Source organism: Protopterus annectens, chromosome 2.part0, assembly GCF_019279795.1.
Source record: "Protopterus annectens isolate FY-2018-M chromosome 2.part0, PAN1.0, whole genome shotgun sequence".
Lineage (NCBI taxonomy): Eukaryota > Metazoa > Chordata > Ceratodontiformes > Protopteridae > Protopterus > Protopterus annectens.
Genome location: NC_056728.1, coordinates 78,246,939 through 78,272,233, shown reverse-complemented (window position 1 = coordinate 78,272,233; position 25,295 = coordinate 78,246,939). Strand labels below are relative to the sequence as shown.

General features: G+C 38.1%; 1 long non-coding RNA gene across 1 annotated transcript in view; it reads right to left on the bottom strand.

The window, feature by feature from the left end:
- LOC122793704 overlaps window positions 1-23,539 on the bottom strand; it is a 103,316-nt gene extending 79,777 nt beyond the window's left edge. The window contains exon 1 of the long non-coding RNA XR_006363510.1: window positions 23,195-23,539. This is a non-coding gene — a long non-coding RNA (uncharacterized LOC122793704). The remainder of the gene's footprint in view (window positions 1-23,194) is intronic.
- Window positions 23,540-25,295: the final 1,756 nt, after the last annotated feature.

Genomic DNA, 25,295 nt, shown 5'->3' with positions numbered 1-25,295 from the left:
TGTTTAGCAAGTGCTGCAATAAGAGCAGCTGATCTGAAGCACTTGAGTTGAGGCTTGCCTAGTTCTAAGGGAAAATTTACAGCACAGACTTTGTGGGGCCGGGAATAGTATACCCCAGCTAACCAGCGCTGCCTGACGCTGCTCTGTGCGCAAGACCACGCAAAAAGAGAGTTGCAGGGTTTTTCCTCTAGATAAGTGAGGAAAGTGAGAACAAGAGCTGTTTTTCTCTAAGTAAGTGAGAAAAGTAAGTACAAAAACTGTTTTCCTCTAGGTAATGAGGAAGATAGAGTGCTATAGTAATTAGTAGCTTATTTAGTGCTTACAATTTCTGAACAAGTGCTGAGCATGAACAGGCAAATTTAAGTGCTAAAACTAAGAATCTGTATCTGCACTAGATGATTTACAGGACAGAAACAAGTGCAAATACAGGCTTTCAAATCAGAAAGTTGAGAGAGATGGAAGAGATTGCCCAAACGTCCGATAACTACAATTTCTGGGCCAGAACCACTCCTAATGTGGTAGACAGGTTATCTAGTGCTTACCACTCCCACTGATAAGCTAGAAGGCTTCCCTCCAACACAAAAAGGCTTGGGGGACTCAGAAGCTTACATACAGTCCTGGATACAGCAAATCTGTATCTGGAACACTAGTTACAGGAAAGGTAGGAAACAGGCTTACAGTTTTTTTTTTTTACAGAAAAGTAGCAAAAACAGTAGTAAAAAACAATTCACATGCAGTGCAAGCTAGCACACTTGAGTATGCAGCAATATTAGACCAAACACAGTTTAAAAATGCAATTAAATTAAAAAGGACTAAAAGCAAGTGCAGAAAGAGTTTACTAGGTAGAATGTGGTAAAGAGATGGGACGGGGGAGTGTCCCAGATCAAATCTACAGTGGGGTGGGCAACTGCAAAAGCCACCAAATTTAAACTACAAACCAAAAGTAGGGAGCATAGCTCTCAACCTTCCATCACCAAAATGAGGAACACTCGCCTTCATAATGTGGAACAAATGGGCAAAATGTGGAACACATACTAATGCCGTACTAACAACTTCAACTAGGAAGGTCATAGGATGGTTAAAATATGCTGGTTTTACTTATAAAGAAGATCCTTTAATGAATTCATATGAATAATTTCAATTTACCATGGATTTCACTTAAAAAAATTCCTAACACTGAATGTGTGACAGACTCTTTCAATGTGGAACTTTGAGGAATTTCGAGGAACATGAACTTTTTAAGACCCCAAATGAGGTAGGTTCCTCGTAATGAGGTACACTTGAGAGGTATGGTAGGGAGGGTGGGTGAAACAAAACAGTTTCAACAGAGATCTAAGCAAAAACTAACAGTACAAACTTTAAAACCAAAAAAATATTCTCAGTTCTGTATATCTGCCGATCAGTCTTTCAGAACAGTGAGACAACAGTTTCAACACAGATCTAAGCAACAATTAAACTCTATAACCAAAAAAATATATACTCAGCTCTGTATAATTGCAGATAATATGTAAGGCAGTCTCTCAGAACACAGGTTCCAGCAATATATACGCTATTAATGTATATAGGAATTGACACAATATGTGAAGCTGACTTTTCATTGCAGGGTTGTACTATTTAAATGGTATGAGTATGTGGGTTTTTTATCACATATCCTATTGAGGAAGGCAAGTTTGCTGAAACCAGTCTGAAACTCATAAATAATCTCATTATTTTTGGTCTGTTGTACTTATTATCTCTTGGTGCTGGCCGTTTGTGCACTGCAACACTTGCACAACACCACCACATGGAACACATAGCCCTGCAGAACACACACCAGCACTGCCTTCACATAAAAACACAAACCACACACCCACCTTCCTGGAGGCTCGCAATAAAAATCTACCCAAACAGCAGAGACCTCCAAGGCAGAAACGCACTCGACCACCACAACACAACACTAATCACAAGACACATAACTCTCCTAAACAGTGTGCCACTCAACCAAAGCCCATAAGACAAAACAGCATGCCTAACACACTAGTCATAGGTGACTCAGTAGTGAGGCACACTGATGTCCCACTCACTAGATTGAATAAGGTGAAAGTAACAGTCAGCTGCCTGTCAGGTGCCAGGATCCGCCACATAATGCATACACTCAGGTCCCTGTACAACAAGCACAAATATAACTCTGTCATTGTACATGTAGGTGTGAATGACCTGAGACGTATCTCCCTGGACTACATGAAAAGAGACATGGATGAGCTCTTGGATTATATAGCCCAGGCAGGTATGACCCTAGCCATGAGCAGCATCCTGCCATCACCCAGAATGATACCATAGTACAAGCAGAAAATGACTGATTTCAACAATTGGCTAAGTTTCTGGTGTCATTCTAATGGGATCCAGTATCTGCCTGGGAAGATATGATTGACAGACCTCAATGCTTTGCCAGAGATGGCCTGCATCTGTTACCTCTGGGCTTCCGGATACTGGCCAAGGCTCTTGCCACCCTTATAGTGCCTTTTTTAGGCGGTGTTCCAAAGACCAAATTACCACCATAACAGCTACAAACAAATGCAATCTGAGGGTCATGCTGCTCAATGCTAGAAGCCTAAATCTCAAAATGCACTCGCTCTAAGCACTCCTTAAAATGGAGAACATCGACATTTGTGCTGTAACAGAGACCTGGTTCGAGGAAGCTGAAAGCACCCCATGCACTACCAGGCTATAACTCATTCCACACTTTTCGACCCCAGAACTTGGACTGAAGCTCCAAAGGCGGTGGTGTTTCCATATTCATAAAGGATGCGCACACTTCCAGACTAGTAGCCCAACATAATGCATCAGAGATACTTCAGGTGCAGCTAACATTGGGTTAGACAGCGATTCAGGTTGTAGCCTGCTATACGTCCCCAACCATGTTCCAAGACTCACACCCCACATTCTTAAGCACCCTGGAGAATATTAGGGTCCAACCTAACACTCTCATACTGGGTGACTTCAACTACCCCACCATTAACAGAGAAAACTACTCATGTACAAATACACTTGCCTAACATTTCCTGGAATTCATTAAATCCAGCACCCTGGACCAACTCATTCCTACCCCCACTAGAGGAAGCAACATCCTTGACCTGGTCATTACCAACATGGACGACCGTTGCTGTACACCAATAGTTAACTCCTCCCTAGTTAGATCCGACCACAAACTAATCACCTTGGAAATCCACTGCCCCCCCCCCCCCGCAAAGGTAACCATCATGGAAAACTTCTCCAAAGCTAACTTTGGGCTCCTAAAAACAGAGCTGGCTAACTTCACGGCACCTATGCAAATGAAGAATAGTTGCATGACTGCTGAATCATACTCCAATGCACTGTACCCAATAGAACCAAGACCCTCTCCTCCAAAAAAAGGAAGCCAATCTCGTGGTCACCTGCCATAAACAAGCTCTACAACAGAAGGAGGAAACTGATGTGGAATAAGGTGAAGGTCCAAGACTGGAAAAACACCCTTATCAGCCTCAATAAAAAGTTGAGATCCCTCATCAAATCCTCTAAAGCTCGCTATGAAAACAGAATTGCAGCAGATAGTAATCACAACCACAAGTCCTTATATAGTTATGCAAAGAATCTCCATGGCAATACCCAGATTTGTTCTGAGCTACTGCACAATGGTACCTCCTATACTGAGCCAATAGATATTGCCAATATACTGGCCAACAGATTCAGTGCCAACTTTATCCCTCTCTCCCCCTCAAAGGACCAATCACAATACCAGTAGATTGCCAGGCACCCAGTATTACTGCTGCACAGATTAAAACAGCACTGTCCAAGGCCAAGAATACAGCTTCTATGCCTGGGTGTCTTCTACATGAACAACAGAGTGAACTGGCAGCTCATCTGTGTGCCGTGTTCAGTCACAGCCTCACCTCAGGCTTTGTACCTACCAAATGGCGCACTGCTACAGTCATCCCTCAACGCAAAGATGAATGACTACAGACCCTGGGAACTATCGCCCCCATTAGCCTGATGAGTCTGATATGCAAAGCTATGGGACACATCATCATGGACCTAATAAACAAGGATAAAGGGAATCTCCAAACTCTGGATCCCACACAGTTTGGTTTTGTAAAGGGTAGATCACGCCTGCTCAACTTGGACGACTTCTTTGAGTCAGTCTCCAGAGCTGTGGATGAAGGTAAGGTGGTTCATACAGCCTACCTTGATCTGACCAAGGCCTTTGATACCATTCCCCACTCAGGAATCATAGAAAAACTCACTAAGCTAGGTATCAACCCTTATATCACTAGGTGGGTTGCAAACTGTCTCACAGATACAGCCCACATTGTGAAAGTAGCTGACTCCAAGTCAGACTGCTGACCAGTCACGAGTGGAGTCCCATAGGGTTTGGTCCTGTGTCCTCTCCTAATTGGTATCTACTTCTCTAAAGTCCTGGCCAAAACAATGGGACTCAGGCAGACAAAGTTTGCAGACGATTGCAAGTTGGGAGCTATTATTAACTCCCTGAGTAATGTCGACATCTACAGAAAGGCCTCACTGAGACCAACAACTAGTGTCAAAACCATGGCCTTAAGCTCCATGCCAAAAAATGTGTCCTCATCCCCTTTAGGAAAAAACAGGTTCCCATGAATTACCACATCGATGGTAGTCCACTGAACACAGAAGGCGTTATAAAAGATCTGGGAATTTTTGACCACCACATTGCCACTGTAGTCAGAAAGTCCTTCTATGTGGCCCATCTCATTACTAAGGGTTTTACATCCAGGAAGAAAGAGGTCATTGTCTCCCTTTACTCTTCCCTCATTAGGCCAATCATCGAGTACAATGCCCCATTTTGCATGTACCTCACTAGACACCTGCAACAATTGGAGAGGCCACAAAAGTACCTCACAAAGAGGATCCTAGGCCTTAAACACTTGTCTTATATGGACAGACTAAAAAAACTCCATCTATTCTCTGTCTCATATCAACTACTTAGAGGCAACCTCTGCTTGACTTACAAAGCCATGTCTAACCCAGCTCTGTTAGAAATGCTACATCTAAAGAAATCCCAATCCCTCCACACCACATGCCCCAGAGACATCAACCTCATTACCACAATCAACAGGACAAGCTGGAGGGAAAGGTTCATAACCCAATGACTGCCCATGCTCTGGAATAGACTTCCCATACATGTCAAACAGATCACCTTACTGGCCCTCTTCAAGAGAAACCTTGATGAGTGGGTGGGAAATAGAAAATTCACCCTGGGGATCACTCCAGTGGCTTTACTCGACAGAGGCACTGGGAACTAAGGTCGAGTGGCACTATGCCAGGATAATCCTATGCACTAGGCTTGTAAAGGCTCCAGGGCCATTAGCCTAGTACACACCTATGAAGCTATGAACCTAGAAATGCTCACCTGGTTGATCAGTCATCAGTCTAAATTTCATCTCCAAGATACTGCTTAAGCTTATTTTTGTTAGAAAAGAAAAAGTAAAATACCTTTAGTTCATGTTTTCATGGACCTTAAACAGTATAACAGTTGTAGCTGTACATTCATACATTATTTACATCATTTTTCCTCAAGAGAAATTTTGCCAAGATGAACAACTTGTCAAAACTGTTCCCTTCAAAGTTGTACATGCCAGAATATTTTGGACGGGAGTATTCCTCCTCTACCTCATTATGTGGATGGTTTCAACCACACCTTCTTCCATAAATATACCAACTCCAGGATTATACCACACTGAAAAAAGGAAGTGATATATGAGTGATCCACGTTGTGAAATTCCTCACAATTAAGTAGTTTGTTTTTCAGAATTTCCCTTACAACTAATTATATCACATGATCCTTCCTAAGATGTTATACATCATACTGATATAGAACACAGTTCCTCTTATTAATCCACTCTGTGTAGTTTTGTCAGCAGATCCTGGCACTGAGATAACTGTTTTGTGTTCAATGCGATGTTTGTTTTTTTTCAGTGTGGGGTGATCCTACAGTTAATACATTTAAGGAAGGGGGTGTGAGGTCAAACTATCCATATAGTTGGATAGAGAAGGCATAGCCCTGCTCAAAAAATCCTGGGATGTAACATCGTGAAAGGAATTTTCTTCTTTATCAGCAAAAGCAGTTAAAATTTTGTTTTTCACCACCAATACAGTCACCTATTCAGAAAGATGTTTCTGTTTTTTGGAGCTGTTTATAAAATGCAGCTTTAACACCATTGTTAACTTCCAATAAAGCAGCCTCAGCAGAGACAAACAAGGAATTCTACATAGGAGAGATGAATTTCAGGTGAAATATGATGCATTCACACAATGCAAATCTAAAATTAATGCATTGCATCAAATGAACAACCTTTCCTGAAACAAGTGCCATTTACAGAATTATTTTTCTTTTAGTCTATTTGTTTGATAACAAGGTAGGGGCACTGACCAAAAGACTTTTTCTGCCATAACTCACATCATAAAGAAAATACAAGAAGGACATATTTAAAGTGTTAATAGAAAGGTCAGCTCCTTGGGAATAACAATCTGAAATATTACATGGTCTGTAAACAAATTTGGAAATAACAGAATTTAAGATCCTCAAGCAAGCACGCTGAACAAAATCACTGGGTTGTCTTATTTTAAAAGTAGTTCAGGCAAATGTTTGCCAGAAGCAATGTATTCACTACAGGGATCATTTAGGCAGTGAATTATCCCACTTTGATGTTTTGGTATCAACAGGGAAAAAGGCAGAAAAAGTTTATTCAGCTGTTGCTGACAAATCTAGCACACAGAATTTCTGACAGTAGACAAATGTCAAGCATGTTCCTTTTCTAAGTGTTAATATCCATGTCATTAAGTTCATTGAGAAATGATGCTTGACTGGAGTGTTGCTTTAACTATGCTAAACCCTTGGCAGTAACCCATGATGCTTGTGAAAACTTCAGGGAATAACGTTTAATGAAACAGGCAACAATAAACTGCAATAGTTCAGGTCAGGACAGAGGAAACAGATGGCTTTTAAGCTACCAAATAAACAGCATTTAATAAGTAGCAAGATAAATAACAGAAGGAGTGATATCATTGGGCCGAAGCCTGAGTTACAGCATCTCATCAGACAAATGCATATGTTTTTACAAAGTACCACAGATTTAAAGGTAGATGGCTACAGTTTGGTGTTAGTTGTATCTTCCACATGATCCTTTTGAATCACATTTGTCCTGGAACCTCTTGTCTTTAATTATGTCAGTAATTTTCAGCTTTAGAAACTGAACCTTAACAGTGCTCAACCATTAAAAAGTTTACAACTTCAGTACTTCTGTTGATAGGCACAAATAGCAACTGATGTTAGTGGTGAGCATCTGGCTGTATTATCTATAATATTTATTTTATATAACAACTTAGTAAACCTTCAGCATGGGAAGGCATAAAAATAGAAACATCAAGAAAATAAAGCAAGAAACACAGTTATGAAATCAAGAGCTGTGTTATTGTGCGATTTACTAAAGAAAGCATTCTTGTTAGATTTACTCCAAAATACTTTCAGCATCATATGCCCAGTTATAATAGAAAAATATAGTAATGTATACACTTGTTTGAGATTAAAATAATCAGTTTATAGCCTGCTTCTGAGTTTCACAATTTACCCAACTGTTTTATAGTTTACCAAGGGAGCAGTTATAAAAGGTGGACAGCTATTCTTCCAAAAGGAAGCATTTAATTTTGCATGCCTATAAATTTCTATGTTTGTATACATCCCAAGACATTTTCTTTTTATTACGGTTCTGTAATTTGATATTAGGTATGTATAACTAAGCATAATGCATTAAGTTATGCCATGTTGGACAAACATAAGCAAATAAAGCATTTTGAGAAATTAATGACAGAGTGTGGAGACTTTCTTTCTTTCTTTCTTAATGTGCATATCTATCTGTCCTGCAATTTTTCAGGTATCATCCATGTAATTTTTGTAGTTCTTAGTAATGGTTTCACAACTGAGGTATTTATTAGATATATTTTACAGAAATGTGAATTATACAGCTAGGATCTTTTCAGTGACGTAAGATAATTCTTAAGTTCACATTGTAGGCTGTAAGGTATTATCCAAATATTAGATTATGGCTTTGCCTTCATCCCATAGCACATATCTTTTTCAGACTACCATAAGTAAAATTTCTAGATTAATTTCTCCTGCACCATGCAAACAGCATCACTATCATTCTCTAAGGAGACTCAAAAGGTTTACCATAAATTCTAGAGATACTTTCTTGCTTTACATTTAAAAATGATTAACTGTAGATACTGTACCCCAGCCTGATAGCCTAGGGGGTTATGCTGCAGCTAGGCAGCAGCAGTATCTGTGCATAAGAAAGGTCTAGCAATCTACATCAGTAATATGCCACTAGAATTCTATGGGGCCTATCTATAGAGTGGCCATGAGTCGATTTCAACTCGAGGGCATCTGTTTACTTTTTACTTAGATACTGCAACTTACTCCAGTTCAAATCATTGTCCTTCTATAAGCTGAACCCTGGAAATTGGAACAATCTTACTAAGGACATGAGAAACTACTTACAAGAATCTCAGGGGGAAAAAAACTAAAAAAGTACTTATTCAAGTTAAACAACTATCACTATTTCACCACTTCAGGGATTTAGGATAAATTATCTTAACTCTATTTCATCATTAAATCCTTAGCAAATACTCAAGATGATAATACTTCAATTAACACTAGACAAACTAAAACTTGTAAATGCTCCCTACTAAGCTTTCTAGTTCTTAAGCTACCATTTCTCCCTATTTATTACATTCCACAAGATTTTATCCCGCACCTCTTTTCCCTGTTTATCAAACTCCATTTCTCAGCTAGAGCGTCTTCTGTGTGGAGGCATGCGTGAATGGATGTGCCTTCGTTGAAGGTTGTGCGTCAGGGCTGGTAACTCGGCATGTAAAAATCCACTACCAAACATTAGCAGACCGGAGTTCCGCTGTGGCGACCCCTAAGCCGAAAGACACAGCAATAACAACAACAACATTAAACTCCACTACATTTTTCCTTCTGTATTTCTCCTCTGTAGTTATCACCCTTCTTGAGACTTTCATCTCCCTACCTCTTCTCCATAAGCACCACTCTCCATCAGACATTACTCTCACTACATCATTTCCATCTTTATCACGCTGTCCTTGTAGGACAGGTTCAGTGACAATCCTTGTAAATACACCAATACTGTTTTTTTTAATATGTCGATTTTAATTTTGTAAAAAAAAATGATCTTAATCGTGTATTCCTCAAAATTGTGTAGCACACAATGTAGTGACATAGTTGTGTTAATTGTGCGTTCCTGACAAATGTCATCTTTTCATTCTACATTTTACTTCTATTTGGTATTGTAAACCTCTCATTATACTCTTTGTTGTTACGGCTTGCCTTTGGCTCAGATTGCGGCTGAAAGGAGTCCTTGGACTAGCCCATCTTCCTGGTTAACAAATTCACCAGTTACTCCCAGAATACATTATTACACTTGTAAATGTACTGTTGTAAGACAATTGTAAGTCATGCTTTAGATGAAATTGGACCAATCAACATCTAGTATTTATGATGCTGGCTCTCAGCTAAGTTAAAGTAAGCTAAGCTTCACTTCCCCTGCCAGTTTTGTTCAGAGGAAGTTAAGGAATTTAACAAAGAACTTTCTCAGCATTTCTATTTCTTCATATCATATTTGTTGGAAATAATGCATTAACACTGAAATGCTCTATAGGCACAATATGCTTATTAAATGCAGCACCATAGTGTTTTGCCTGAACAGATTGGTCTAGTACACTTTGGAACTATAAGTGCTAATTGTGTTTGGGATACAACTACCATCAGAGAAAAGCATGATATATTTGAAAAAGAGTGCAAAAAAAGAGGCTCTTAAATTATGTGTTATTATATATTCAGGTGAAAATGTTGTTGTTTGTCTTTTCAGCTTTTCCCGGTTAGGGGTCGCCACAGTGGAACTCCGGTCCGCTAATGATTGGCAGTTGATTTTTATGGTGCCGAGTTGCCAGCCCGATGCCCAACCTTCAGCGAATATTTAATTTTATTTAGGAAATACAAGGAAAAAGAATGAGTTAGGCAGTACTAGTTTAAGCAGCAAGAAACAGGAAATGCAGTCAGAAAAAAGTCTCAAAAATAACTAGTGCAGTCATGAAATGAAGCAGGATATTTAACAGAAACCTAAGGAGTCAAAAATGAGAAAAGAAGTTATGCAGAAAATTAAGAAAGTCAATGGGGTAGACTAAAAAAGAAGGACTACTAAAGGAATGTTTCTCTTCAATTATATATGGAGGGTAAGAATGAGGATTTATTATTTCATATACGTAGATGTGTCTGGAGAACCTGGATTGGTCACAGTCCTTTCAAAGTAGGAAAAATCAAATAAGACATTTAAAAACTAAAGGTAGAGAAGCCAATATAGTATACTGCTGTCTAAACAAAAATCCACATAACAGTAGGAAATACCTGTAACTCATCTTTAAACAAATAATGGGAAGAGGCTAAGGCCCTTGAAAACTGATGACAGCTGTCAATACTATTAGAATGACCTCAGATATCAGCACTAAATGAGTGAATTTTGATATATAAGCCCATGACGAACTGACCTGAAGCAGCATGGCTTCATGTCAAGGAGGCAATGCCATAGAAATCTAACAATATTCCTCAGTTTTGAATACCTTGGTAATAAACCCCAAAGGATGTATAGATAAGGACTGTGTGCATTTCAGAATTGCATTTGACATATTGCACACAAACAGTTGGCGGAATTTGTACTGCAGTATTTTTGATTACACATATTATTGTACTAAGTAAAGAGATTGTTACCCTTCTAATTCACATTACTGTATTTATATTGCACTTGTTAACTGTTTAGTGTACTACTTAGGCTCTACTTATTTACTGTCTTAAGCTAAAGACTTACTTAACCAGTTACCTCTAACCTGGAGATGTAGCTGAAATGGGTCACTTTCACTTAGTCCACTGAACTCATTCAACAGACTCTAACCGACTAGCTAACAAACAAGACGAGTCTTGGAGTAGGTCAGGGGTTACGTAAGTATAACACTGGCAAGACAAAAGGATATAGAGTCTCAACTTAATAGGAATCCAATAATATGAATTCATGATTATCATTGGGGTGATGTATGGGTTAAAAAAGGGGCAGTGGTTTTCAGTGTTTATATAAGCAACACTGCTGAGATAGTGACAGGGAAGTATTATTAATGAGACAAAGTTATTTAGTAGGGTTAATGCAAAAAAGGTGCAGCATGGATCATAGAGGATTTGGCAAGACTGACTGGAGGAATGATCTAAACATGGCATTTTTTAATTGTTTACATGTATATATATATATATATATATATATATATATATATAAAATTTCATATTTATTAATTAATTTATTTATACTTTGCTGACTGGGTTTGTCCCTCTAGGCCATACATCTAGGCCAACAGCCTCCTTTAAGGGACACCTCAGGTGGCATTCATATTGACTAGGAAAAACTTGTTCAGGGAATGGGGAACTTGCCCATATCTGTTCTGAGCACTAATTGGCAACAAAAGGCTGTCACTTGTGCTTGAAGAAATTCAAGATGGAGGATGAAAGTAGAAAGCAGGCTGAGAAGTGCTGTAGAGAGAGAAGACAGTTGTTACAGAGATGGAGGAAGGCGGTCCTGAAACATCTGTGGTGCTGGAGAAGATGGATTGAGATGAACCAGATGCTGATGAGGAATTAAGATAGAGTACTATGGGAGATAGTGTGCTGGTGAAAGTAACAGAGAAGGTGCTGTTAGATGTTTTTTTCAAAAATTAAGAGATAAAGATACTTGATGTAATGGTAGTAGTACCTAGATTAGTGGTATATGATATAAGGAAAAGGGACCAATGTGTAATAGTAATTGCAGTTTATGCATACACCAATATGGTGGGGAAGAAAAAGATGTTTGAGGAACTTAAAGATTTTCTGTATCAAATATGTTGATAAGATGGAAGATAATAACTGTAATCTGAGAAAGGAGAGAGGAGGGAATAACACCAGTGTTAAAATAATAAGATAAGTTATAGTACATGGAAGGTTGAAAATAGAAAAAATTGGGAATGGACAAATAATGGGGGACTTTCAGAACTGAAAATAGATTATGTAGTACATTCAACAGAAATGAAAGAAATAATAGGTTGAGCAGAAATGGCTGAGTTTTCAGATCATAGAGCAGTATGGGTTAGAAAAGGAGACTACTTAGAAGGAAAAAAGAAGGGGAAGAATAAACTGATTGACTGGAGAGAGTGCTAAAACAGATGAGATGATAAATGTACATAATATTTTATGGGAACAGCATATGCCTGCCATATAAAGCAATGTCCAACCCGGAATTAATGGACATGCTGCACCTCAGAAAATCCAAATCCCATCGAGCCATGCGCTCGAGAGACTTGAACCTCAGCACTGAAATAAATAGGACATGCTGGGGGGACAGATTCATAACCCAGAGGCTCCCTTCACTCTGGAATAAAATCCCAGTCCAGGTTAGGCAGAGTCCCTCATTGACTCTCTTCAAGAGGAATCTTGATGAGTGGATGGGAGATCGTAGGTTTACCTCGGGTATCACTTCTGTGTCACTGTTAGACAGAGGCACAGTATACTAACCTCGAAAAAGGGCATAGCAAAATTAATTTAAAATGGGTGGCGAAAGCCAAACACACTCTGGCTTGGCTTATAAATGCCCTAGGGCAGATAGCCTAGTATGGACCTATGAACCTATATGACAAAGGGTACTAGGATCAAAAGCAGTGAAAGAATTGAAGGAGGTAAATGGTTTATTCCCATTAATTCGTATGTCAAGTGTAAAGAAAAACAAAGCTTTTGGTAAAGTATAGTCCCAGATACTTAATGAAACTGGCAGACTTGGTGGGACAAATAAACCTTATCTACTATGAAAATGCATATTTATATCATTCCATGGTTCAAACATGACAAATGTTAGTCAAAAATCCCTCAAAGTGAATTGACTTGCAAGCACTTGGGAATGAAAGGGCACACACAGCACCAAGACCTCCTAATTGTCCCAACTTTTGAATGTAAATCCCCATTTTCAGGCTTGATTTACCCCATTGCACAACTTTAAATGAATCACCTTCATCACATGTGATTTTTGAAGCTGTCTAGGACACAGAAACCACACTACATAACCAGAATACTAGTGTCAACAGGAATTTAATGAAATTACTATACTGTTTCTTTGATAACTTGCTTATTTTGTCATACTGTTTATAAAACATGTTTCTGAGTAGTATCCTAAATTTCTACTGGAAGCAGGAAGAGTTATGCTCTATTTGGTATTCAAATGTTATGCTAATTAGATGCACATAATTTTAGCTGGATTTTCCTACTGTTCAAGAGCTTTTATTCCTATTGTCAATGTCTGTAAGTAGAGAGATATGACAGAACCCATTCTGTTAAACCATTTGTATTTAGTCTACTGTTGCCACCAAGAAAATACAGTGTTCAGTCTTCTTAAAAAAAGATATATATTTATTTCACATAGAATAAGCCTCAGAATTCATTGTCTGTAATAAGAATCATCTAATTATAGCGATAGCAGGTTCTATGTCTGTGCAGTGGCCACAGTAGCAGTTTGACCCTATTAGAGGGCTATTCTTACATGAAGGACTGAACTTAAGTCATTTATAATACTCACAGCTGAAAAAACTTTTTCCAAATGGCACAGCCACAGTTTTTCACATACCTGATATGTTTTCGTATAGTTTAGAAAAAGAGAGGTTGTAATAAATTATATTAAAACAACAACTTTTTCAAATGCTAAGAAAGTACTGCCCAAAAAGATTTATGGTAACAGGTTTGAATCTTTCCTAAGCAATGCAAGAATCTCAACTTCTCAGACTTTTTGTGGGAATTTATTTATACTTTTTACCATATTATTAGCTGCATTTCTTGTTGAAGATGTCACTTGCCTCAGTTAAGACTACTGCATGGTGACATACCAAATCACTCATCTATATCTTTTTCTAAATTTCAGGATACTATGTCCTGTTTGCTTCTTTTTCTTTCATCAGTATTTCATGGGTTTATTGAGTTCTCAGGAGCTTTTACCAGAGAAGAAAATATTGTGCCTAGACAGAAGTATTGCTCTAATACTAGGAAGTCATTCACTGTATTTGTATATTTGTTATCAGGTTTTTCTGTCTGATCAGAAGCCATGTTTGCTCCAAAGATGCAGACCAAAGGCACAGGCACAGAAAGAAAGCATTTCAGATGCTGTCATGCATGCAGATTACATAGAAAATTTGTTGTACATAACAGTCATATTAACAATATACAAAATAAAACCTCAGTACATTTTCTCGTTCTGGGATTGTTACTTTATCATTACTGTGAAGTTTGTGTGCCTTTAAAATTTTAACCATTCTGTGTTTTCTAGAATGATATTTTTTTGTGGTACACCCTTTAAGACTTTGAGAGGAAGTACCAGACAAGCTGTGTTCTGTCCCATACATCATGATAGCTCATATAATGAATATGATAACCAAACTGGGAACAGGGATAATTGGACCAACCCTAGAGCTAAGCCTTAAGGGTTATTTTCTAAAGACTGCATCTGGTATCTGAAAAGTCTACACACTCTGGTTGGGTTCAGTCTAATCAGCCTGCATGATGCTTGCCCAATCTCAAACAATTGGTCAATTGTTGCTAGTTGCATTGCCCTTAAAAATGTCCATGTCTGAACACAAGGATGCTCCTAACTACTTTTGGTACCAAAGCACCTGGAGCCAAAGTCAATGATAGACATAGTACTTCTCCTATGAGACCCAAGGACTTGCATTCTAGACATGCAGCTCAAAAAAGCCACCAGTTTTCAAATGATGACCACTTAATGATAAGCTGGCTCTGATGACTGTGATGGCGGCTGAACAGACCTGGAAGATCCAAATGTTTGCTTAGTATGTGCTTGCAAATCCTAACAAAAAAATATACTGTATGCGATAAATTCAACTTCAGTCTCAGAATGGCTTCTCTCATACACCAGGAGGGGTGTGGGCCATGGAGTTTGAATGGTATCTGCTCAAGACCAGGAGATGCTGTCACAAGATATTGCTTGCCACACCATTTAGGATCCACCAGTGGACACCAATGATGAAAAGCATTTTTGGTAAAAGAGGACTTCTGAACAGTGTTAGCAGAGACTAATATGTACCAGTAAGCCAAAAACACTTCATACACTGCAGGAACTCAAGCAAAGGTCCAGCTCTGGGGTGAGTTTAATGAGGTCAAACAAAATAGCAAACATGAAACAACTTAAGACTATATTACTGCTGTGGGCAGGAGGGCCATATAAGTAGACTGTCTTGAAAAATATTGTGAGCTTTCTAGACACATTGACTGCAAAAGGACAATTTTTGTTTTTTTTTAGCAAACCTACATAATCTGAGGGGGAAAAAAGGAACTGGTGAACATACAGAAATAACCAGAACAAGAAGCAGAACAAAACGGAATAGCAAGCCAGCACTGTGAGAATCCACTAAACACTTTATTAACGCTACCGAGTTCACACATTTTCATCTAAAAAAGACTTCATCAGAAATACACCCATTAACAAAGACCTTTTGATTATATACACTTAGGTTTTCATGACAAAAATCATAAACCTCACCTAATTAATCAGTAAGTGATGTAAAAACGTCCTCAATAGTAAAATTTACTACACAGTTTGTTGTTAAGCATCATTTATAAAACATTTTAAACTAAGCCCTAAGAGTTCCATAAAAAATCAACCCACATCTATTTAAATGATCACTTATAAGGTACATAATACTTAGTAAACTTCTGAAATTCATTAAAATGGATAAACACATACAGACATTAAAATATATGATAATATGCTACATACAGTATGGTAACATAGCACCCCCTACTGGCCATATAATACCTACTGAAGGTACAATCAGTTAAAAATCATGTATAAACTACATTAAATAAAATATGTACAATGCATTAAATCATTTTAAAATTAAACCTTCATAACTGAATTCAACTCAAAGTTTAGCAGCCCTTATTTTTAAAAGTGGAGCGATGTTAATATGCTCATTGAGTCCTGGGTACCTTGCTGCATCCAAGGTGACTTGCCAGTAAAGTTCTCTGTATACCAGAAGGTTTTCCCAGTGCCCTCCTCTTTTATCCACCTGTACTTGTTCAAGAATAAAAAAGGTAAAAGTGGCCTGTTGACAAACCACAGTATGTTTAAATAAAGCATTCTTATTTTTCTTTGACTTAATTTCATACATGTGTTCGTATATACACCTACGGATCTTCCGCTCCATCTTGCCTACATAGAATGCATTACAAATGTAGCACTTAGCCATATATACTACTCTCTCACTATTGCAGTTGAAATAAAACTGACCACTAATCTTCCTGTCTATACTAGGAAGGTAGACGCATTCAGTGCGCGCAATGTATTGGCATTGAGAGCAAGCTCCACAGTGGTATGTTCCCTTAGGTTTACCACCACCATTTGTAAATCTTCCATGAACCTCCAATAAATTTTGTAAGTTCTTCCCCTTCTTATAGATAAATTTTAGGGGTATGTTCTTTTCAAACGGTAAATCAGTGAGCTCCAAAAACTTATTCCATTTGTTTCTAACAATTTGGTTGCAATGCAAAATGTCAGTGTTGTATTCGGTAATAAAAATCCCATAATTGTCATCATTATTCCTAATCTCTTTTTCAATCAATTCCTGTTTATCATTAAATACCAAACCTAACACCGGGCAACATTTTTTGCCTCTATTAGAGCTGACATTCTGCCTGATGTTAGCCAAAAGGTCCTGAGGATATCCTCTTTCTCTAAAAAATTAAAAAATCACATTCTAATTCATAATCAATATCACTGAAGTCATCCTCCTAGCACAAATGTACTGCCCCCTTACCAAGCTCTTTTTCTGAAAAAGGGGGTGTGAGCTGTTAAAATGTAAGAAAGAGTTGGACTAAGTGTTTTTTTCTAAAAATTCAGATTTTAATATTCACATTTTCTATTGTATCAAACTGTACATCTAGAAACTGTAAAGTGTTCTTGGAAATGTTATAAGTAAAATGCAAGAAATTGGTGGTGGTCTCCACCTAGGCTAAAAACTCCTGTAACTTCTCATCTGACTCCACCCAGAACAAACAAATATCATCCAAGAATCTTACATATTGTAAACAATACTTTTTAAATTCAGATTCAAGGATGAATTTCTGCTCCCACCAAGCCAATACAATATTGGCGTAGGTGGGGGCACAACTGGCCCCCATCGCTACACTCTTCAGCTGATGGAAAAATTCTCCCCCAAAGTATATAAAATTATTGTGTAACACTAACTCCATCAGATAAAGAATCAAATGCAAGTCATTGGTGGAAGCCTTACATCTCTCAACCAGAAATTCCTCTAACCACTGAAGTCCAATACTGTGGGGGATGACAGTACAAAGATCCTTAATATCAATGGTTACAAAAGTCACTAATGAGTAGTTTTCCTTGGGATTAATCCCCTTCAAAAATTTCCAGGAATCTTTGAGAATCTGGGTGTTGGTACCGCATAAAGTCTTGAGTTTTACATCAAGGAATTTAGCCAGGGGTGCCGTTTTAGATCCGTCAGCTGAAACTATTGGTCTTAGGGGCGGGTTGTCAGAATCCTTGTGTACTTTGGGTATACCAAATATCACAGGCACCCTAGGTCTGTTGTTGGTTAAGTAATGCAGGTCATTAAGATCAATAAGCCTCTCTAACAGTAAATCATTTATTGCCAAATCAATTTTTTTATAGGCTATATTAACCTCATTTTTCAATACTCGCCTGTAGGTGTCGGAATCTCCCAATAAGTGTAACATCTTTCCCTCATACATCAAAGTATTCATGATAACTGCACCACCCCCCTTATTCGGTTTCATAACCTGGACATTACGGACCATCCTCAATTTATTCAACACCTCCCATTCATTCTTATCCATGTTGTACTTTCTATATTGTGATTTGTCTGATTGCCACCGTCTGATAGCCTTATTAACCAGCACTTCAAAGTTTTTTAACTGGGGATGTATGGGAGGGTTGAAAGTACTTTTCCATCTCAAAGTCTCCCCTTCATGGGGTTGTTTAACACCCTGAAACACCAATGCAAGGTTCATCTTTCACAAAAATAGTTTAAAATCTAACAAAAATGTACTTATATCCCCTCTGGAATTGGGGATAAACTTGAACTCCTTGGCCAGTAATTTAAAGTGATCCACAGTTAATGTTATGTCACTGTAATTAAAAATGTTAAAATTATTGTATGTATTCCTTCTTGGTGAATAACTACCCTTGGGGAATCTAATAATTCCCTCTCTTTTCCTGGCATCCTCCCCGCTTCATTCCCCAAGCAAAATGTGGAGGGTAATATGAAACTTTCTGATTCAAGTTCCTCTCAGAACTGCAAGGCAGGGGTATCTCTAAAGGGTCTTCTCTAAAATTGTCCATTTGGTCATACCCCTCCCCCACCTCGGCATGATGTTCTGCTTCCATCCCCTCCCTCTGAGGGCCTTCAACCCATGATTTTTGTCTAACAGTCCCTTTAGGGTCTGGATAACATGTTTTGTCCCTATATTCCTTTATATCCCTTTCCAATTTTTTTGTCTTACTCTTCACATTCATATTACATTTGTCATCAATATTCTCTAAGACCTTAAAGTAATGGACTTTTTCAGCTTCTTCAGTAAACAAAAGGTCTGAAGTAATATGTTTGTTGAGCAAGTCAATCCCTCCACGTAGAACCGCCATACTTTCTTCGTTCTGTTTAATTGTAACCCTTACAATGTCCAATCCACATTTATTAAATATTTCTAATAATTCCTTATGTAGATCAGACCCTTTTGTAACATTGTTGGGGTATTTAAAGACCCTAAGGCCTTTGGGTACAATTTCTTTTTTCAAACATTCATTTAAATATTCGTTATCAATTTGTAATGATTTAAATCTAAATAAATTGGAAAGTTTATTTAGGAAGTTTCTGAAAGTATCAGGCTCAGCAGTCCCCCCTTTTCCCTATCACAAACATCAGCATTTTTAAAATTGTTAAAAGATTTGTGATCAAGCCACACTTGAAAATTCCCATTTCATAAAAGTCTCTGTTGGTTATTATGTACAAGCAAACAGTCACCTTGTTGCGAGTTAGAAACTCTTGTGTTCTCAGTCCCATGCTCATTCGAGCTTCTTCCCTAAGTCTGTGAAAAAAGGGCTTTCGGTATGCCAATGTCCCCAGCCCCAGTCGCCTCAGTTCCATTGTTACTGTTGACATAATTTAGGGCAACCTCATCACCGAGCTCCTGAGTTTCCAAAGAACGCTGCTTGTTCAAAAAACTGTTCAATCCTTCCTGGTTTGCAGGTGGGAAGGTACCACTAAGCATCAGCCCCATCGATTGACTAATGGGTGTGAGTATGTCTACCAATTGCGTCAGCTGTCCAACAAGTTTGCGAGTTTCCCCTAAATAGTCTCTCCTCTCCTCCGCTTGTCGAGGGGACAAGACTTCTAATAAAGTCTTTTTTAGACGAAAACGTGTGAACTCAGTAGCATTAGTAAAGTGTTTGGTGGATTCTCACAGTGCTGGCTTGCTATTCCGTTTTGTTCCGCTTCTTGTTCTGGTTATTAGTGACTGCTGTGGAACATATATCTCTCTTTCTTTGAACATACAGAAATGTCATCATCAAAGGAAAGAGAGAGAGTCACAGTAAGGGGAAACTTTTAGAGGAAAATAAGGAGGACAGCTGAGGATGCTGGGTGAAGAGCTGACAGAAACTGAACTTTACAGCAGTAATAAAGGAGGGGATGGAGAGAATGTATAAAAGAACATAAACTTCAGAAGAGATGAAATTTACTGCAAATGAAAGAAGATTGTGATGTGTTAGAGACTGCAAAGGAGGTAAGTTATATAAAATGAAATATAAAGAGGGTCAAAGCAGACAAGCAGAAATGCTTACTGTGACTACCTCAAGCTCTGTTTCATTTGAGTAAGCAGATGGGGTTGCCATAATGGTTAAGGTCTTTATCTCACAGATACAAGTTACAGGGTTTGATTCTGACCTCTGATGACTGGCCAGGCTTGCAATAGTCTGCAGACTGGTATTTACTTGTTGTTTGCTCAAAAGCTGTTCACTCTCTACTTAACGTGAATTTATTTAAAGGCTTGAAATTATTTTAGTCATTTCTTTCTAATGCAACAGAGGAAAAACAAAGATTATTTATTTTCTTTAATGATGATGATGATGACTTTTTATTGAAAGCTAGAATGACCTTGGAATGAAGTATATTAGTTAATTGTGTATAGGACAAAGGCCTCCGAAAAGAAGTACAGGAGAAAGTAAAGGAGATCTTCTCCCTTGCAGAAGTTATTTTAGTGATTAGATGTTTTCAAAATTTCTTGTCTCTGCAGGTACATATCTTTAGAGCTCATGCATTCTCATGTGAATGGAATTCATGATGAAATGTATGAGCTTTTGTGCTTTGAGCTTGTACACTCTGAGGTGACATAGAGGATCTGAATGAATAATAAACTGTATAATCATGTTTATCATAAAGATAAGAATTTTACTAAATGTTAATAGCAGTAAGAATGTATACACCTGCATAATAGCACCAGGATGGCTGAAACAATCTAAAATTGGGAAAATGCCAAGTAACCACAATAGACATATACTGTTTGCAAGGCACTAGGATGCTAATATCTAGGGACTGGCAAATAAGAAAATGTCAGTGTGGTCAAAATGTTACTGTTCAGTGAAAGCCAGTTAAGTTAGTGACATCTCTAAGATACTTAGTTAATCATTCTGTGAGAAAAGCTGGGTCTGGGAGAAGTGTGCACCTTGTTGTAGGGTAGTGATTGACGTCTATGGAATTGTATGAAACGGGGGTAGTAGGTAAGATGATGGGATGCACAAAAGGAAAAAAATTAACGAGGATGAAGACTGCATAAAAAATTAGATAAAGATGGAAAACTTGTTCCCTAGTTATTCAGACCTGCAATAAATTATTATAATTCTATAGACAGAAACGAGCTGAAGAAAGTGAGGTAAGATTAGGACTGGAAAAAAAAAAAGATACAGAGGCCATGGCATGTTAAGCAAAAATATACAGATAAAGGTACAGAAAAAATTAAATAAATAACCTCTTCCTAGTGGATCAAGCAAGAAAGAATATTAATCTCTATGGCCGCGTATTGTATGAAAAAGAAGACTGTGGAAGACTGAAACTGTATATTTTCAACTGTAGAAAGTTATGAGTCAGATGTTTTGGTGATTGTTTTAAAGTAAGAGAGTCTGGATTATGAACTAGGATGGCTAGTATGGCAACAGGAGATGACAGAGTGAAATTATGGACAGATATTACACGAGAGGCCTCTCTCTCTGTCTTATAGGTTCATAGGATCATAGTACTTGACTAACTGACCTTGTGGGCCATTTTAAACCTAGCACTTTTTGTGTTTAAAATAACCTATCCCATTTGCTTATAGATTGGCCTTACCCATCCAATAGTCAATGATTCTATATCATATAAGAATAACTGAGATCATACAATAGAAAATTTGAGCAGACCCATGCATGGGATAATGCATTTTGGACCGATCTCTGTCCATTAGTATGAGAGGGGCAGTTCTGGGGGTAAATTTTCTATTTCCTATACACAGACCTAAGTTGTGCTTGAATATGGACGGGGATGAACTTTATTTTATGAGGATGGGAAGTTGGTTCCATACTCTATGAGATATACCAGTCTCTCTAAACCATTCTGCTGATGTTACAGATGAGGTTTAGTTTCCCAAGACGGAGCATTTCTGATGCCATTTCACTTGCTATGTGCAGTAAATCCATCAGTAATGGGTCAGAGAATGCCTTGTATGCCAGACACAGGTCACCTCTTAGCAATGTGTAGGATGCAGAGTATAGTGGTAGGGCTTTGATTCGGTCCATATAGGGCATGTTTAGGCCATGTATCCTGTTATTAAGATGTGTGCATTCCAATTATTTGCATGTGTCTGGACAGATACATGCCAAAGGGGACATTATATTCAATGACTGCCATAATGAGGGTTGAGTAAAGTGAGAGAATGACATCCCTATATCTAGACACAATCCCTTTGTTTATAAGCTGCACAATTTAGAATGACTTTCTGACAACAATAGACACATGCTGGTCAAAGGATAAGCCACTGTTCACATAAGTTCCCAAATCCTGAACAACTGGGTCAATTCTTGGGGGCATATTGTCAATGTGGTAGTTCCCTGGGGTACAGGAATTCCCAAAAGATACAATAATGCATTTTTTGGCATTTAGTTTCAGTGTATGACTATTCATCATTTGCTGTGTCCTTGCTGTTCTTCTCATTCATTTCCAAGTATGCTTGTTTCATTCACACCCCATTACTGACATTCTGTTTATCTTTACTGCATCTTCATTTCCTAATGGTATCTTTTATCTGCTATGCATCACTATGTTTTTTCATGCTCTTGCATCTACTTATGAATGCACAGAAGCAGATACTGATACAATATATTCTGCTGTCTGTACTGTACTCTTTGGAGACATAGCATGTGTATTCTCAGATGACGAACGAGTGGTTCAGGGAGATTTACCAGGTTAATAGAACAAAATAAAAAAATGGTTGCTATGACAACCTATATCACATTACTGTATTATGCAAAATAGAACTGGAATTATTATATTTTCTATTAGATCTGTCTAACCTAATGTGTTAAATTTGTAGTAAATACACAAAAAAGCAAGGAAATATGGAATTACTTGAATTTACTTGACAGTGAGGTCATGAAATAGCTGATGTGTTTGCTAACTGAAGCATAGTGAAAATTGTCTCAGCCCTGTCATCTCATGATCCTCAGATACACAGACACATTTTGTCAAGATAGTTACATTTATAATTGCAGTAGTACAGGTAGGAAAATGACAGGAAAAGATGGGCAATGATTACTTTAATAGGCTTGAACTCATGTTTCTTAGAATACCATTCTGCATTTACAGTTACCACGTTAACCATGCAAAAGCACAGTAGTGTGAATTCTGCATGAAACTGAAAAAAAAATGATTAAAGTGAAATTTGATACATTCATATCGGTTAAATCACTCTAGCATTGCCAACACTTACAGTCTGAGGTCGTTGCTCCTCACTGCTTGACTCGACAATGAATTAATTTGAAAAGAGTTCAATTTCAAATTCAGTATCTCTCTCTCTCCTGTGACTATGGCACCCCCATAAAATAATCAGGTACAGTTCAGAGCCATCCTATGAAAATGCTGAATGCTTTTTCATGTAATCAGGTCTGAGATACTTGAATTCTGGAGAAAGGGGATTCCCCTAAAGTAACATCTTTCAAAAATAGCACAATTTCACAAGTTGTCGCACCCACTGTATGTTAGCCCATCTGCACTATCACTGTATCGAAAGAAAATGAAAGCACAAATATTCAGTGTCACACACTTCCTCCCAGACACAAACACTAAGCAATTCTAGAACAGCATTTAGACAACAAGGGGTTAATAACGACTGCAGATACTCCTCCCACTAACACCAGGTCTGCTTATATTGTAAATAACTATGCAGCCATGGTGCAGAAGGTACCCATGAAAACGGAAGTGCAAGATTAGAGGAAAGAAAAGTACCATTTCTGCATGTCCTGTCTTCTGTTTGCCTTTCTGATAGAATTATAGTATGCATTGGATGGTTTCAGTTCATTTATGGATATCCACAAACTGTGCAGTACACTTCTGTAAGTGAAAAATGTAATTTATGGCAAAAAGATGATTCCATGCATCACAGGTAGAATAACATACTTGGATATGTGTGATAATGCAGATTCCTTAGTAGGTGCACTGTTTTGTGCCAACTGAGTTAATCTGTCTGTCTCCTCAGGCATTGTTGCACAATTCATTCTGCTTTTAGAGTTTTAAGACACACATACTTGACTTCTAGCATTGACATCATTATTGTCAGCATAGCTCCAGGCTCTGTAGCTCAAACGATTTAGTACAGGATATTTTGAGGTACCTCATGTTTGTGTTTCTATAACATAAAACATCTGCTTGTTTTTTAAGGTATTATGGGCAGGGTGGCATAATTCTAAGAACTGCCTAAAACATTTTCCCTTCCTTTACCTGTTGCTGCATGATTTCTCCTTGTAACACTACCACATTCACAAAAATGGATATGTAGTTATCAGTGCCTAAATTACTGATACACAAAAGTGTTTGGAAAGTCCCATATTCCAGAGGCTTCTGTGATCTAAATGAGTTTATATGTTAAGCTTTATGAATTAAATCAGCATGGGTGTTAATATTTGTGTGTAACTTTATCAACTACATCTAAAATGAGAGATTATGGGGGTTATTCATAGTCCATATATGCAGCAGAGTAATCAGCAAAGAGTGCCACTGTGCCTTCAGGTAAATGTGAGCACCAACAAATGGCACGGATTACAGAAAAGTGAAGTGTTGCACAACAAAACCCACAACATTTTCAGTTGTCTGAAACATCATAAAATGTATTAAAAGTAGTCTGGCAACATACAGTGGAAGTATAGGAGTACAAATTGACAATTTATTTTGGCTATTTTCATTGTTTTTAAGCAAGTGCAAGGCCATACATAACAGTAGGAATTATTTAAGGAAAGCAGTGCTCAGTGCAGCTGTTCAGAAATAAAGCTAACCAGCTAGAAGCTTTTATTTACTGGATGCAAGGGGGCCCTTAGGTTCGAACGGGGAAGCTAGGAAGCTGAAATGAGGGACAGAGAAGACACATACATGCAAGACATGAAAAGGGTTGTGCTGGAGGAGGTAGGAGATGAGGGGGGGTCTCTATTTTTGTGGGGAATAACCCCCATTTTTATTTATTTTTTATATGAGGGAAGTGGGGGAAGGTGTAAGGGAAAAGAGATTAGGAGAGAGGCTTACAGCAGAGCTAAGAAATGGGTGCAGCATAAAAGATGGATGAGGCAGTCAAGGAACAATATGATGGACTCACATTTGTGGGTGATACAAGACATAAAAATGGCCAAACACAAAAGGAGAGGGGGAGGAGTTGTGCATCACAGGTCAATTCTTAATCTAGAGGACCTCAAATACCTCTCCAGTGATGGACCCTGGTGGTGTGTGGACAGAGACCACCAGTGGCTAGTTGGTAATGGATGCCCAGGAATCAAGTTTTCTTCCTTCTGGTGGAGGGATTCTATTGCTTGAAGGTACCTATCCAT